The sequence below is a fragment of the Mustela putorius genome, unplaced genomic scaffold (assembly GCF_011764305.1).
Source record: "Mustela putorius furo isolate JIRA1106 unplaced genomic scaffold, ASM1176430v1.1 tig00003859_pilon_pilon_pilon, whole genome shotgun sequence".
Lineage (NCBI taxonomy): Eukaryota > Metazoa > Chordata > Mammalia > Carnivora > Mustelidae > Mustela > Mustela putorius.
The window spans coordinates 18,524,807-18,540,212 of NW_025422011.1; positions in this window are offsets into that span (position 1 = coordinate 18,524,807).

Consider the following 15,406-nt stretch of genomic DNA (forward strand, 5'->3'; position numbering starts at 1 on the left):
GATACTCAACATAAAAAGTATTTCTATAAAGGTTTATTAAGTAGGGAAGGATATGTGGGAAATTTACATTACCACTAAATTTCTACCCTTAGGGGCCAGCAACTGATGGGACCACCTGCAGAACTTACTATAAATAAATTTTCCTCAAGAACATTTTGATAAGTACATAGCTTCCAGAAAATGCAAGCTCAAGCATTCTGTATCCTTTGGTCCTCCCCTCTGAGCCTGAACAGTCAATATCCTTCTTCAGAGACTGAATACATTTCTCCCTTACAAAGAAACTATACTTGACACTGTCCTTAAAATGACAGACAACAGGGATGCCTGGGTAGCTCAGGAGGTTAAGTGATTTTGGCTCAGGTCATAATCTCAGGGTGATGATCCCAGGGTTGTGAGATCTAGCTCTGTGAAGGGCACCGTACTCAGAAGGGGTCTGCTTCTCTCCCTCCACTTCTCCTTCTGCCCCTCCCCCCTGCTCTCATGAGCATGCAGTCTTATTTCAGAAGTAGATAGGTAGATAGATAGATAATAGATATATAAGACAGACAAAATTATATCAACATCTTCTAAAGATAAGATAAAAATCATATTGGGGGGCCATTTATTTTTCTATAGAATGAATAGAATAACATTTAAGTGATGCTAGTAATTTTCCTTGGGTGATGATTACTTCTGCTGCTCAATAATTATAATCTTTTTTTTTCTTTTAGTACTTCCTCATCTGTTTATGTCATAGAGAGTCCCTCAGGCTGATCCCAAATACTTCATTTCTATATGGAATAATGGTTGGAGTCTATGTCAGTTGCATTATTGGCTGGCTGGAAAATTTATCTAGATCTCTAAGGTAAGTTAAGACTATTTAGAAATATTATTTGAACTGTAGCTTACAAAGAGTAATGTAAGGCATCTGTAATCTGCCTTATATCCCCTTAGGCTTGTGGAAATGAACTTTCAAGTCTTATCCTCTAGAATCATAGTCATATAGATCTTGATTGTGTTATGGTGACTGTGCCCCTTTGGGATCCAGAGATGTCTTAAAGAAGACAGAGACCAAATTGAATGCCAGTAATTTTGGAGATTTTATTTGTTTGCAGTCAAAAAGCCATACAGATAATAATCTCTGCACTATCTCACACCTACTTCTGAATAGTAAATTATTAACCAAGACTTTTACAGGCCAACAAAAGTTCTTTCTGTTAGGAGAGAATTACACTTTTTTTTTTTCTTTTTACTCGATTTCATTTTTCTTCCAAACAGTGTGAAAACTGTCCAGACGAATGGTGTCATGCCAGCAACATTGCTAAGGAAAACAGAATAAATCAGCTTGGCATGGTGGTATTTGCCGTCTATTCTGAAAGATCTACTTCGGTCTTCCTGTTATCTTGTGTCATATGGTCTTCAGAATCTGTCCATTCAAAAAAGGAAGGATACAGCAATGACTTCATAGGTGTCTAACTATTATAGTCATTCAGGGACCAGCAATAAGGAACTTTTGCTTGCGATTTAGTGTTCTGCAGTTACTATTTTGAAATTATTAGTATTTTTATCTTTGAATTTATGTTTTGTAAGTGAACTCTGATGGGGCAATGGAGAATATATAGGAGGCTTGAAGTTTGGGCTCCCATATGGTCCTGTGTGTTGCTGGATGGGTTCTGGGCCACCTCTTACCTTATCCTATAATATCCTGGGCCTCTCTTGGGTCCACCGTATGACTGCTGCCACCTTTATCTCCTGGTGGCCCTGGATGTGGGTGTGATGAGTGTCAGGTTTGGTCCTCATGCCCCACAGCATCTAAGGGCAGGGTAGCACCTATCCCATGCTGGCAGCATCATGAGATATCTGGTGAATGGTCACCAGAAGCTATTTCTAGAAGACTGTGAGCTTCTCCCTTATTATTCTAGATCCCCTATTGAGTGTGTCTTGACACAGATTTAAAAAACCTTGGGAGAGACCCATCTAACATAAGTTGTATGTTGTCTCATTGAAAGAAAAACACGTAGCTCCCCCAGTCGGGACATGGCACATCTGTTTCATAGCTAGTGGAGGGGTTGACCTAGAACCCTTAGGCTTGTGTTAGAGTGAGGCCTCCTGATATCTGTGAGTGTCTGCACTTGCCACATGATTATCGCTTGCCCAGGAGAACTCTCTTGACCAGCTCTGTTAGGGGAGGGGGTACATCTCTCTTCCTCCCTCAGAATTCTTATAAATGAGGGGGGCACCTTCCTTGTTCAAGCCACAAAATAGGAATTCTATTAATTTTAGTAATTTGTCATGCACTTAAAATGTGAACATTTGCATTGAAAACTGGCCTTGCACAATATAGATTAATGGCTGTGTGTGTATGTGTGTGCATGGTAATATATGTTGTATATATGCTAACTAAAAATATAATTTTTCATTTACTTGGAATGTTAAGTAGACAATGAAAACACATGATACATTGAGAGGCAGACTGTGAAGACAGAAATATACTCCGCTAGTGGCATGTTTCCCTTGCTTTTTTTTTTTTTTTAAGATTTTATTTACTTATTTGACAGGGATCACAAGTAGGCAGAGAAACAGGCAGAGAGAGAGGAGGAAGCATGCTCCCTGCTGAGCAGAGAGCCCAATGCGGGGCTCGATCCCAGGACCCTGGGGGATCATGACCTGAGCCAAAGGCAGAGCCTTTAACCCACTGAGCCATACAGGCGCCCCTCCCCTTGCTTTTTAAACAAGGGACTCCACATTTTCATTTTGTACTGGGTCCTGCACACTATGTTGCCAGTCTTAGAGGAGTCTGGGATTTCATTGTAGGCAATGTCTGTTCTCCATATCCTGATAAAAATGCCTTACCTGTGAAATTATTGAATGTGAAAAAGGTAGTCTAAGACAATTAAAGAACATGTTTTTGGAGCAAATGACCATTTTACACTTAATTAAAACCAGAGGAACTAAATATTATTTAGGAAAGAATACAATTTTGCTGAAGGAAGGAAGGAAGTTGACATATTGTCTCATTGTGGTACAGCTATGATGCTTACGTGAGGATTCCAGGCTATGCCCAATATTATTATTAAAGCCATGTTGGCATAAGGTTGTCAGAGTATATAGGATCCTCTTACTGAAAACTGTAATAGCTTTATCAATTAAAACATGTCAAAGAAAAATATCTAATATGAAATAAACTTCACAAAAAGAGTAGAGAGTCTTTATTAAGACTGCATAAGACAAAAAATATAGCATGATGGATGATTAATTTCCAAATGTACATGGTGTAGCATATTTAAGTCAGACAGGTTGGACTTGTATTTTCCGTGGTCTGTGAGTCTCAGTTTGCTCAGGAAATAGAATTATTTCCCCCAAAATAGATGGGTTTTTCCTTATAGGTTGTTCTTAAAGGTAAAGTAGGCTATTTCTTTCTTAGGTCATTATGTCTCAGTTTTATTTACAGTTTCACTTTCAGAATCATAAAAAATACTTGATAAAAATGGACTTATTACCAAACATGTTTAACAGTTACTGTGTGCTTAGCTCTGTGATAGACTCCTGTGATATTGTCAGGAGGCAGACTTCTTGCTTGTATGGCGTTTACATTCTGGAGGAGGAGTCAGACATCACTTAAGTAATTTCATAAACACATAAAATTACTACTGAGAGGCAGATGTGTGGCATGAGAGGGAACTTACCATAAAGATATTAAACTGAGCCTAGAAAAGTAGAGGATACTTTCCTACAGAAGTAGAAGTTTTAACTAATATTTAAAATAGAACTAGGAATTTTGTAGGTGAAACAAGAAGGGAAAGGTGTTTCAGGTACACACACACACACACACACACACACACACCATCTACCAAGATGTTTTGGCAAGAGGAAACAATGCAGGCAAAAAGAAAGGGCTGGAGCAGAAAAGGGAAGGGGGACCTGGTACAAGTTGGGATGAATGAGATGGGCAGGGCTCAGTTGTACAAGATCTTGTGGCGTGTGGCATGGCCTCTGTCTCTCAGGAGACAGAGGTTGAGGTTGGGACTCTGCATTTATAACAAATATTTCAGTGATTTTTTACCTACATAAATTTAAATTTGAGAGTTCTGGCCTGTGAAAAATCCTTGCTGACTCTCATTAGAAACTCAGGTTTGGTTGCTTACCCATTAAAGGCAGATAATTGTAAAGGGATGCCTGTAGGTGATGATGACCAACCTCCAAACCACAGAAAGCTTCCTAGTGTGATTTATCTCTTATTAGAGTGCACCTGAATCTCCAGGCCTGAGTTCACAGCAATGCTCTTCCCTTTCCTCTTCTCTTGTAAGAGGTCACATTTGTCCCTTGTCACCCATAATGTTGGTAGCATTAAGGTTCCAGTGATTACATACTGTTGGAATTACTGATGTGCTTTTCATTATTAAATACCTCATCACTAGAAACTCCTGCAGGTAGCTTAAGATTATTTTTTAATTGCTTTTATATAAATTTACTCTTTCTGATGCTCTACTGAAGTGGTAAAAATGATCATGGATAAGTTTTTGGAGTACAAAAAAATTACTTATAATGAATACCTAGTTAATATGTTAGCAAAAGTAATTACTGATATCCCAATTTTTGATTCCCTGCTCAGCAGATGCTTTTCACAGTACCATCCCTGTGTCAGAAAAATATTACCTATCTAGCTTGGTAGATTGATGAATTATTATCAGCTTCTGAATGATGTGTCAGAACCTGAGTGAACAAAAGAGCAAAATTCAAAACTGTGTTGCTATCATGTCAGCCCAGCATTTATTATCTCTAAGCCAGAGTAGAGGGGAGGCAGGTATCCAGAGACCTTTAGTTTGGACTGGAAAAACTGTGGGAGGGTTTGAGGGTCAAGAGGACCAGAGATCAAAGTCAGTTTGTTCTTCCCTTATTTTTAGTTTAATGTGTTCATTTTTTAAAAATGTTAAGATTAATAAAAAGTCAACAAGTAAGAGAAGGAAATGGAATCTTAAGATTACTATAGGTAAAAGGACAGTGAGTGTCCCTGGCTTTCAACTTCAGATCAAAGGGGAAGAGCAAGAAAATCAATATGCCTTCCTGTGCGTTTTAAAAAGAGAGCCCCTGACATGATAAATCTCTGTTAATTACCTTCAGAAAGAAATGGCTGAGCTGCTGAGAAAGACAATCTTTATTACTAACTTTTGCATTCCCTATGAAAAGAGGAGGAGAGAGAGAGGCAGACATGCTTGAGAGGTCTGCAGTAGAAAGCAAACAAACAAGGAGTAATGAAAGAATGGTTAACCTGAAAAGGAGACTTGAAATGGGAAAGATGCTGGGTGGAAAGAATGCTCAGCAAAACTTTAGGAGAAGTAAAGTGGGAAGGTGATCACCAGAAAAAGGAATGTAATGTGTCACATAGTCCAAAGAAGTGAAGGGATCCAGAATATGTGTGGCATCAAAATTATTTTGAGAAGAAGGCATTTATTTGAGTTCCTGAAATTTCTGATCTACCTGGAAGTGGAGCCTCTGGAAGAATTCATAACTCATTTGTCACAAATGCCCTCCCAGGGAGCAACCAGGGAAGGTTGATTCATCACTGGTTATAAGAAGTCTCCACACCACACCTGAAATAGTCTTTGTCACAAACTTACACACCTCTCATCCAGTCTCCTAAAGAACCACTGTCCTTCCAAAAAAGTCATTTGTTTTTTATATGTGCCCTTCTTTCTCTCCCCTTTCCTTATTTGGATGGATGTAAGCCCCAAATTCTAACATCTTTGAGGTACATTTTCTTTTTCTGTTACCTTCCATACATAAATGATTAAATTTGTCTTCTGTTTTGCTAATCTATATTTTGTCAGTTTAATTCATGGTCCCCAAGTATGAATCTAACAAACTAGAGGAAAAGTTTTTACTCCCCAAAAGAAGTAAATGGAAAGCTCCAGATTGGAAAAAAATAAAATAAAATAAAAAAATCCTAGAAGTAGCACAAGAAACATAGGTATCTTTTTTCCCAAGAGAGGTGGTGTTTTGTTTTTTGTTTGTTTTGTTTTGTTTTTTATCAAGATTGAAATTTAAGTTAAGAATTCGGCAAGTCAAAATGCTTGATTCATAAATATATGTAAGTACTCATAGGTAATGGGAAACACATTATGTTTTAAAAATCTCCCTGCCCTACACAGAGGAGCAATTCTGGAAAGAAACCCTTTACCCTTTGAGTTTGTTGTGACAAACTCATGCCCAGGGCAGCTGGGCACTGCAGTGGAACTGAAATGAATGCCTGCGAAGATAAATGCTTACAAATGAATAAATGAATAGATAAATACATACCTCCATACATAAATAAGCATGTGTGCATACACCTTAAGCTTTTGGCCAAAGACTGTTTGGTATTGAAAGATATTTGTTAAGATTTTCATAGATAAAGAGTTATGTTGTGAATTTTCAGACAACATTGGATCATTTGATTGGAGTTGATCCTGATGGCTGATGTTGAATAGGCATTTACTCAGTATACTTGTGTGGCTGCTATTTAAGCATCCTGGGGCTATATGCTAACACTAGCTTTCTGCAAGATACATTTGATGAAAAAATATATGTATATATATTTTTATGTATATATGTATATGTATTATATATATGTATTGTGTGTGTGTGTATGTTTAGTGTGGCCTTTTCTGGTTTCTGATTTAGATCATGATTTTCCTATTTCCTTATGGGAAATAGGGGAACAGTACTGTTTAAAGGATTTGTTTGGAGGCGCCTGGGTAGCTCAGTGGGTTAAAGCCTCTGCCTTCGGCTCAGGTCATGATCTCAGGGTCCTGGGATCAAGTCCCGAATCGGGCTTCCTGCTCAGCAGGGAGCCTGTTTCCCATCCCCCCCCCCCGCCTCTCTGCCTGCTTGTGATCTCTGTCTGTCAGATAAATAAATAAAATCTTTAAAAAAAAATAAATAAAGGATTGGTTTGAGAAAAAAAGACAGAGCACAAGCAGGAGGGCAGAGGGAGAGAGAGAGAGAGAGAATCTCAAGCAAACCCTGTGCTGAGCACCGGGCCCAACATGGGGCTCGATCCCTAAGATCACCACCGAGCAAAAACCAAGAGCTGGGCACCCAACTGACTGCACCACCCAGGTGCCCAGCCTCTCACCTACTTATGAGTTAAATTTCCTACTTAAATATTTTTTTATTTTTCCTGCAGTTCTTCTAGGTTGCAACATAGCCATGCAGCCAGGACCCACATTAAGTAATGATACATTATCAGCACTCTAGATGTTCCCCTACACACACATATGCTAAATAATTTGTTTAACAAATAAGTAACTGAATGAATAAAGTAAGGATATATCTACCCTAGAAGAACTTTAATACTTATAAATATTCAAAGCAAAAAGAAATCAAATTAATCTCTGGGGTGAATGTCCTTGTTAGTAGGAAATCCATGCTAAAGTCTACTTAATACTTTGGGCTAAAGAGAGCACCTTACTCCCAAATAGTTCAGGGAAAAACAGAGCACTTTTCTTATTCTTCCATTTGTTCTTTCAACTACTTTTGTATGTTTGAGATTATTTAAAGAAGAAAGAAGAGGAAGAAAAGAGGCAGAGTCATCTTTAAAAGTCTTTGGGGCTACCTGGGTGGCTCAGTTAGTTAAGTGTTCAACTCTTTTATTTTTTATTTTTTATAAACATATAATATATTTTTATCGCCCGGGGTACAGGTATGTGAATCACCAGGAGTACTCAACTCTTGATTTCAGCTCAGGTCATAATTTCAGGATCATAAGATTGAGTCCTGCGTCAGGATCCTCAGGAAGTGCAGAGGCTGCTTCTGATGCAATTCTTTCTCCCCCTCCCTAAGCCCCTCCCACCCCACCTGCTCTCAAGAGTGCCCTCTATAATAAAGAAATAAAATATTTTTTAAAAAGTAAAAAAGCCTTTGATATTTTCCAGAATGACAGGCAGATTTAAATTTAAATTACTCTTCCCTCTACCTGTTTTGTATCTGGTTCCTATCCTCTAGTGCCACCCCTACTTTTTCTAATATAGTGGGTATTTCTGGTAATTCTATACCAAATTTTGATATTATTTGTGTGTGTGTGTGTGTGTGTGTGTGTGTGTGTGTGTAAGCATAGAACATACAAAGTGCCAAAGGATTATATATTAAGTAATACTTTTAAAATATAGATTCATGTTTGACAGCACAAACCAGTAGGAGGAGTCTAGGTTTGTTTGAATGAACGTTGATTATTCAAGATGCATGGGGATCTTGTTTAAAGCTTCTGAACAAATAGGACAAAGCATATACCTTTACATTTATATTCATGGATTGTCTGAACCCAGAACAGCTGTTAAAAGAAAGCCATCAATAACAAATGACATCTGGAATAAGGACAAAAGAGATAATCATCAGGACTATGAATAAAAAGTATCAGGATGACAATTCCTCTGTATTCTTTAAATGACATGTGAGGAATTGACTCATACTGGGAAATATGTTCACCTAGAAACATATAACATCTTATTCCACAGCAAATGGATTCAAACCTTGAGGAGAAAGAATTCAACTTTAAATCTCAGATTTACCACCTATAAGCCCTTGTGATTTTTTTTTTTTTTAAGATTTTATTTATTTATTTGACACGGGGAGTGGAGGGCGGGAGAGCATAAACAGTGGGAGAGGCAGACGGAGGCAGAGGGAGAAGCAGGCTCCCCGCTGAGCTAGGAGTCCTATGTGGGGCTTGATCCCTCTTGACTTGATCTGAAGACAGACACTTAACTGACTGACCCACCCAGGCATCCCAAGCCCTTGTGATTTTTGGCATTTGTTCCAATCTTCATCTTCAATTTCCCCATCCGAAAAACAAGTATATCTTGTGAGTTAATATGAAGCTAAAATGACTTTGTGTGATATTATGATATAATAAGAAATATATATTTTGTCTTGGTCTCCGGTTCCTGGCACAGAGCTCCTAAAACCCTTGTAATTTCCGGAGTGATAGAGGTACTTGAAGCATCTTTTGTTGTAAAATGTGCTCGTAGTCTCTAGTTTCTGACAACAGGAGCTTCTTGGAATCTCCAGAATGAAAGAGGTCTTTTGAATGATAATGAGATGATCAAGGCCTGATGAAATTCGAGCCTCACTCCACTTCCACTTCCAACTTCTGAGGAGGGACCAGATCCTGGAGATGGAGCTAGTCAGTCAGGAATAGCCACTGACCTAATCTATCATGCCTATGTAATGAAATCTCCAACTCTGAAGCTCTTTGGACTCCATCATTTAGGATTTAAAGAACCTTAGACACTGGGGCGCCTGGGTGGCTCAGTGGTTTAAAGCCTCTGCCTTTGGCTCAGGTCATGATCCCAGGGTCCTGGGATCGAGTCCCGCTTTGGGATCCCTGCTCAGCAGGAAACCTGCTTCCCTCTCTCTCTGCCTACTTGTGATCTCTCTCCAATAAATTAAAAACAAAACAAACCCCCCCCCAAAAACAAAAAACCCTAAACACATCAAAGTGCTGGGAGGGTAATGCACCTAATAAAGATAAGGAAGTTCTATGTCCTTTCCCCCATATCTTTTTCTCTGTATCTCTTCCATTGGTTGTTCCTGTTTATAATAAACCAGTAATAATAAATAACCTTTTTTCTTGAGTTCTTTGACCCATTCTAGCAAATTATCAAACCCAAAGTGGGAATAGTGACAACCCCAATTACAGACAAGCAGTCAAAAATACGGGAGGCCCAGGACTTGTGACTGGCATCTGGTGTAAGTAGTCCTGCAAAACAGGCAAATATCATGCTAAATCCTGGTGAATTAAGTTGCAGGAAACAGCTAGTGTCTGCAGAGTTAAGAATTGTTTTTTGGGGAAAAAGAAAAGAATTGTTTGTTGGTAGGAGGAAGTGTTCTATGGGTAGAAAGAATTTAGTAAGTATGCAGTGATTTACTTCAAATTTGTGGTAGTATGTGTTCAATAGATTGTGACTCTCTTCATTGCTCATCTTCTTACTTTTGTGCTTTCCACTTATCAGAGTGTGTTTGATCCCTATCATACCCCTGTGAGTAGTTACCACATTTCTTTCTGATGAAGAAAGTAGAACAAGATGGAGTTTTATGATTTTATATAAGGGAAATAATAATAATAGCTAATTTTATAAATCACAAATGTGTCAGGTATAAGGTCTTGATGTGCCATAATCTTTTTTTTTTAAGATTTTATTTATTTATTTATTTATTATTTATTTATTTGCCAGACAGAGATCACAAGTAGGCAGAGGCAGGCAGAGAGAAAGAGAGGAGGAAGCAGGCCTCCCGCTGAGCAGAGAGCCCGATGTGGGACTCGATCCCAGGACCCTGGGATCACGACCTGAGCCGAAGGCAGAGGCTTTAACCCACTGAGCCACCCAGGCGCCCCAATGTGCCATAATCTTATATGTTATATGCTCTTAGATTTCTTACTTAACTGTGGCTTAGAAGAAAAAGTACACCAGTTTCTCAAGATTATATCATTGCCATATATATATATATATATATGACTTTTGATCTCCTCAACTAAAAGTGTTTTTGCTCTAATATTAATGGCAATAGTAACTTTTTACTATGCAGATCTTTTAATGAAAAAAAGCATTTTCTGTAATTTTGTGAAGCGGATATAGATTATGTTATTTTCTGACTCGGATCACTATAACTTTTTATTTTTAACAGGTAAGGGAAATGTGATTCAGATAGGTAGTGCCCTTGTCCAGGATCATTGATTAGCTGAGAACACAGCCTGAGTTAGCTGGAGCTTTTATACTGCTGATAAAAGTGGATTATGCACATCTTTTATCAACTCTGCATTTAGTGGCATGGTGGGGATATTTACACCAAGGAAATTGTTAAAAACTACAAATAAAGTCTCTTTCCCTTCCCAGAGCTCGCTTATCAGCACACCACTGACAAAACCATTTGAGAAAGATAACCTAGACTAACAAAGGTCAGAGAGAATGATCTTTCTCCAGTGCATTTTTTTTTTATTGGAGTTGACATGATGTGTAATTATATGTCTGTGTATGTGTGTTGTTTAATGACTGTGTACCCACCTACACTCGCTCCTCAGCAGAATGTAAAGTCAAAAATAGTAAGAATAATATTTAATTCACCTACGGATGTTAAGTTTCTAGTTTAGTCCCTAACTTAGAGTAGGCATTCAGTGAATGCATTTTGAAAGAATATATAACATGCTTAATTGAATATAACATTATATATTTGTAGTGCTGTAATTTTGAATTTCCTTACTCACTTCATGCCATAATTTTCTTTTTTTAACTCTTTGTTCAAGATAAATGAGAATCTGGCTTCTAAAAGAGCTTTTGCTACAGCATGAAAGGATCAACTCTCAAATCTAGAAATCTGGCCCTCTGCCTGTTTTGGCATGTGTCTCTCGTTAAAAACTGCCTTTATATTTTAAATAGATGAAAGAAATCAAAAGAAGAGTGATATTTTGGGACACATGAAAATTATGTGAAATCCTTACTTCAGTGTCCATAAATAAAATTTCATTGGAACAAAATCTCATTTATTCATTTACATATTATCTGTGGCTGTTTTTACACTGCAGCTATATAATCCAAAGATTGTGACAGAGATCTTATGACCTACAATTTCCAAAATATTTACTATTGAGATATTTACAGAGAAAGTTTGCTCTTGATGTAGAGCATCAGACTCTTATTAAACTGCTTCCAGTTTGGTGAGTTCATTTCTGAGGGAAGTATCCCTTCTATGGTGAGACAGCTTAGTTGAAATAAACACTTTTCTTACACTGATGCAAAATCTGGCTGTCTCCATATATCACCAACAAGGCTGTAGATTACAGTGCAGTGGAAGCTTGTTTTCTGTAGCCAGATTGACTTACCTGGAATCCTGGCACTGCTCTGCTCCAGCTACGTTAGACGTCTAAGTTATTTTACCTCTCTAGAGCTCATTGACCTACATCTTAGAATTGTTGTGAATGTTAAATCAATGCTGATTTTTATATATTAGTTCTTTATATAATAGTATCTATAGGTAGGTATGCATATTTTTTCCCTCAGGAGAAGACTCACAATTTTAATCATATTTTTTAAGGATTCTCAAAAACTAGAATTGTTGCCACTATTAATATGGTACCAGGGATGAAGCAAAATTTTCCTTTTGTACTCAGTGGAGACTCCAGTTTGGCTTCAGTAAATATTCCAAAGGCCTCTTCTCCTTGGGATATTGCTGAGCACATTTTCACAAGCCCATGTGATCCTTAGAGATCATCCTCTTATTCTCTTTGAAAACTGAAATTTACCACCCAAACCTTGTTCCTTTCCCTGAATATAAAACAGAATTCATTTTTCTACCTTACTTCTTCCTCTTGATAAATTATAACCACTATATTGAGAGATACTATCACTCTTTAAAGATAAAACTTTTCCTGTCAGGCATCAGAATCGTTTCCAAGGCAACACACGTAACTTAGAGGGGCGAAAGTTGCTTTCTTCTCTCCTCTTTCACTGGGGCAGAAAATTTCCAAGTAGGTTCTACTTAGGGGAAATAGAATGTAGAATCATATCACATTGCTCCGTAGAGCTTCCTCTGTTGACTGTCTCGAGAAGAACAGTTTGAGAAAAAGAAAGGGCTGTTGCCAGATGAAAGGTACTTTCAGGACCCATATAGAATTTGAAACGATTGCTATATCCTAGCCTTCTGAGTTGCAATAAGTCTGAAAACTGTGTAGTCTTTACATAAAAGGATGGATCCCTGCAAAGCAGGATAAGGTGAACGATTGAATGGTGAGGGACTGACACTGTTTGATGGAAAGTGCAGAGGGGAGAGACAAACAAGGAATCACAAAACAAAAACCTTCCAGCATAGCACAGACCCATGTCTGCAGTCCCACCATTGGGCTTTCTTCCTGACTCGTCCTTCCCCAGGTTTGAAATGCTAATGTTATTAAGATATATGACAAATTTAACAGGTATTATTCATAATCACAGAAGTCATTCACTTTTATTTACCTTGTCACAGACTTCTGAACCCTTTTAATATTCAGTATCTAACTCTATCTCAGCCTTTATTAAAAGTGAACCTGACTGACTCCTCTCTGTTCATCCAGCTACTAGAATGCAGTCAATCCAAAGGGACCCAGACCCAAGGCATTCTAGTCCTTTCTAAGCAGTCACTAATTATGGATCCCTATTGTGCTTTTCAACCCCCTTCAGTTCACTGTGTTCCCACTTTTGACCCCACATCTTCTTTCCAGTTTATGGTCTTCATGTGAAGATCAGATGTACACAAATGAAAGCATTGACCACTCAGTATTTTGTTTACCTAGCAATGGTAAAGTCAAAGATACATCCTTTCCAGCTATGATCTTCATGTGAAGCGCACATACACAAATGAAAGTGCTGCCCATTTAATATTTTATGTTTAGCCAGCAGTAGTAAAGTATGCGTTCAAATAAGAACAAGTTTACTAAGGTCTACGTAAATATTAGAAATGTTCAAGGAGGAGGGAGGACTTTGAGTTAGATACTCCTGATTTGTATATACTTTCATTACAGAATTTACATATTTCACTTCATATGTTACTTTTTCTGCATTTCTTATATCTTCTCCTCTGCTGTCCAGATGCCTAGATTAGAGATGAATAGTTTGGAAAGGTAAAGTTCTGTTTCTTTTGTTTCTGTATTCTTAGTCATCTGTTACAGTGCTTGGCACAGAGTTGGTGCTCAAAACATGTTTGTTTGTTGGTTGGTTTTTGGTTTTTTAATTGTGTACAGTTTGATTGGGCAAAAATAGGAAAGAGAGGGGCACCTGGGTGGCTCAGTGGGTTAAGCCTTCAGCTCGGGTCACGATCTCAGGGTCCTGAGATCAAGCCCCATATCGGGCTCTCTGCTCCCTGGGGAGCCTGCTTCCTCCTCTCTCTCTGCCTGCTTCTCTGCCTACTTGTGATCTCTGTCTGTCAAAGAAATAAATAAAATCTTTTTAAAAAATAGGAAAGAGAAATCCCCACATACTTAGTTTCTTCTACTGACAATTAGGCATGTACTTAGAGCCTTCCCTAGAGCGTGCCCATGGGAAGTTTGTCCTTTCACTTGTAATACTTCATCATTATTCATTAAGCTTAGAATTCAGCTTATGCTGAAGTGTACTACCTAATTTCTCTTGGCTACACAGTTAACTGAGTTGTCTCAGTTATACCTCTAGTAAAGGTACTCATTAGAAACTAATTTAAAACTGCAATTTCTTGCCTTAAAAGCCCATGAGTAGCAGACTCCACTCCTTCCAGGTCAATTGCACTGCCCCTTGCTGACCAGGATTGCCATTAAAGAAGAATGTTGTATAGTAGTACTTAAGATCCCATAATAGAAATTGAGTCATCCTCTAGCTTAGAGCAATGGATTGTTGATAATACTTGGGAAACTGATGACATGGTTGATTCCTCGACAGTTTCCATGTATTTGTCCCTAAACTTGTTCTCTAACAATTAAATAGACATTGTCTTTTCAATCTGTGAATATAATATTGGGCAATACACAGAAAAACTTCAGATAATATTTACATTATAATACAGTTGTAGAAGCAGTGGTTTTTGCATTGGATCAGTTGGTGTTTGAATGATACTCTGCCACATACTAGTGCTATGACCTTAAAAATTATGGTTTAACCACTCTAAGGAAACCTTGTATATAAAATGAAGGTAAGTACTTTGTAAGTGTTTTACAAATATTTACTAGCACTTCTGCTGTTTTTATTATTGCTTCAGTTTCCTTATCTATAACATAAGGATAATTTTATCTCCTCAGGTAGTTGTAATGGCTTTTAAATAAGACTGCATATCATGTAGGGACTTGGTAAATATTTAATAAATAGTGTTTTTTATGTTAAAAGTTTAGGTTATTTCAAGTTTTTGTTTTTGTTTTTGCTTTTCCAGTCCTAGTTATTTTATTTTATTTTTTAAAGATTTTATTTATTTATTTGACAGGCAGAGATCACAAGTAGGCAGAGAGGCAGGCAGAGAGAGAGGAGGAAGCAGGCTCCCCATCAAGCAGAGAGCCCGATATGGGGATTGATCCCAGGACCCTGGGATCATGACTTGAGCTGAAGGCAGAGGCTTTAACCACTGAGCCACTCAGGTGCCCCATAGTCCTAGTTATTTTAAATATAACTGACTTACCTATAAAAACAGGTGATATAGGCATGTTAATAGCCTTAATACTCTTTTTGAGAATTACCCAAAGTCGTCTTCTGTTGGCATCGTGTTTTGTATTTAGTTGGCTCTATGATATGACTTCTATATCTTTCCCTCAAATATTTTTATATTCTTTTTTCTTATTATTATTTTGGCTCCATGAAAGGACCAAGACTTCTTTTTTATCTGTTATTTAAACTCTTTTTTACAAATTATCATGAACATTCTTTCATCTTCTTCCCTCACCATCTGTCCTCATAAAGACTGTAAA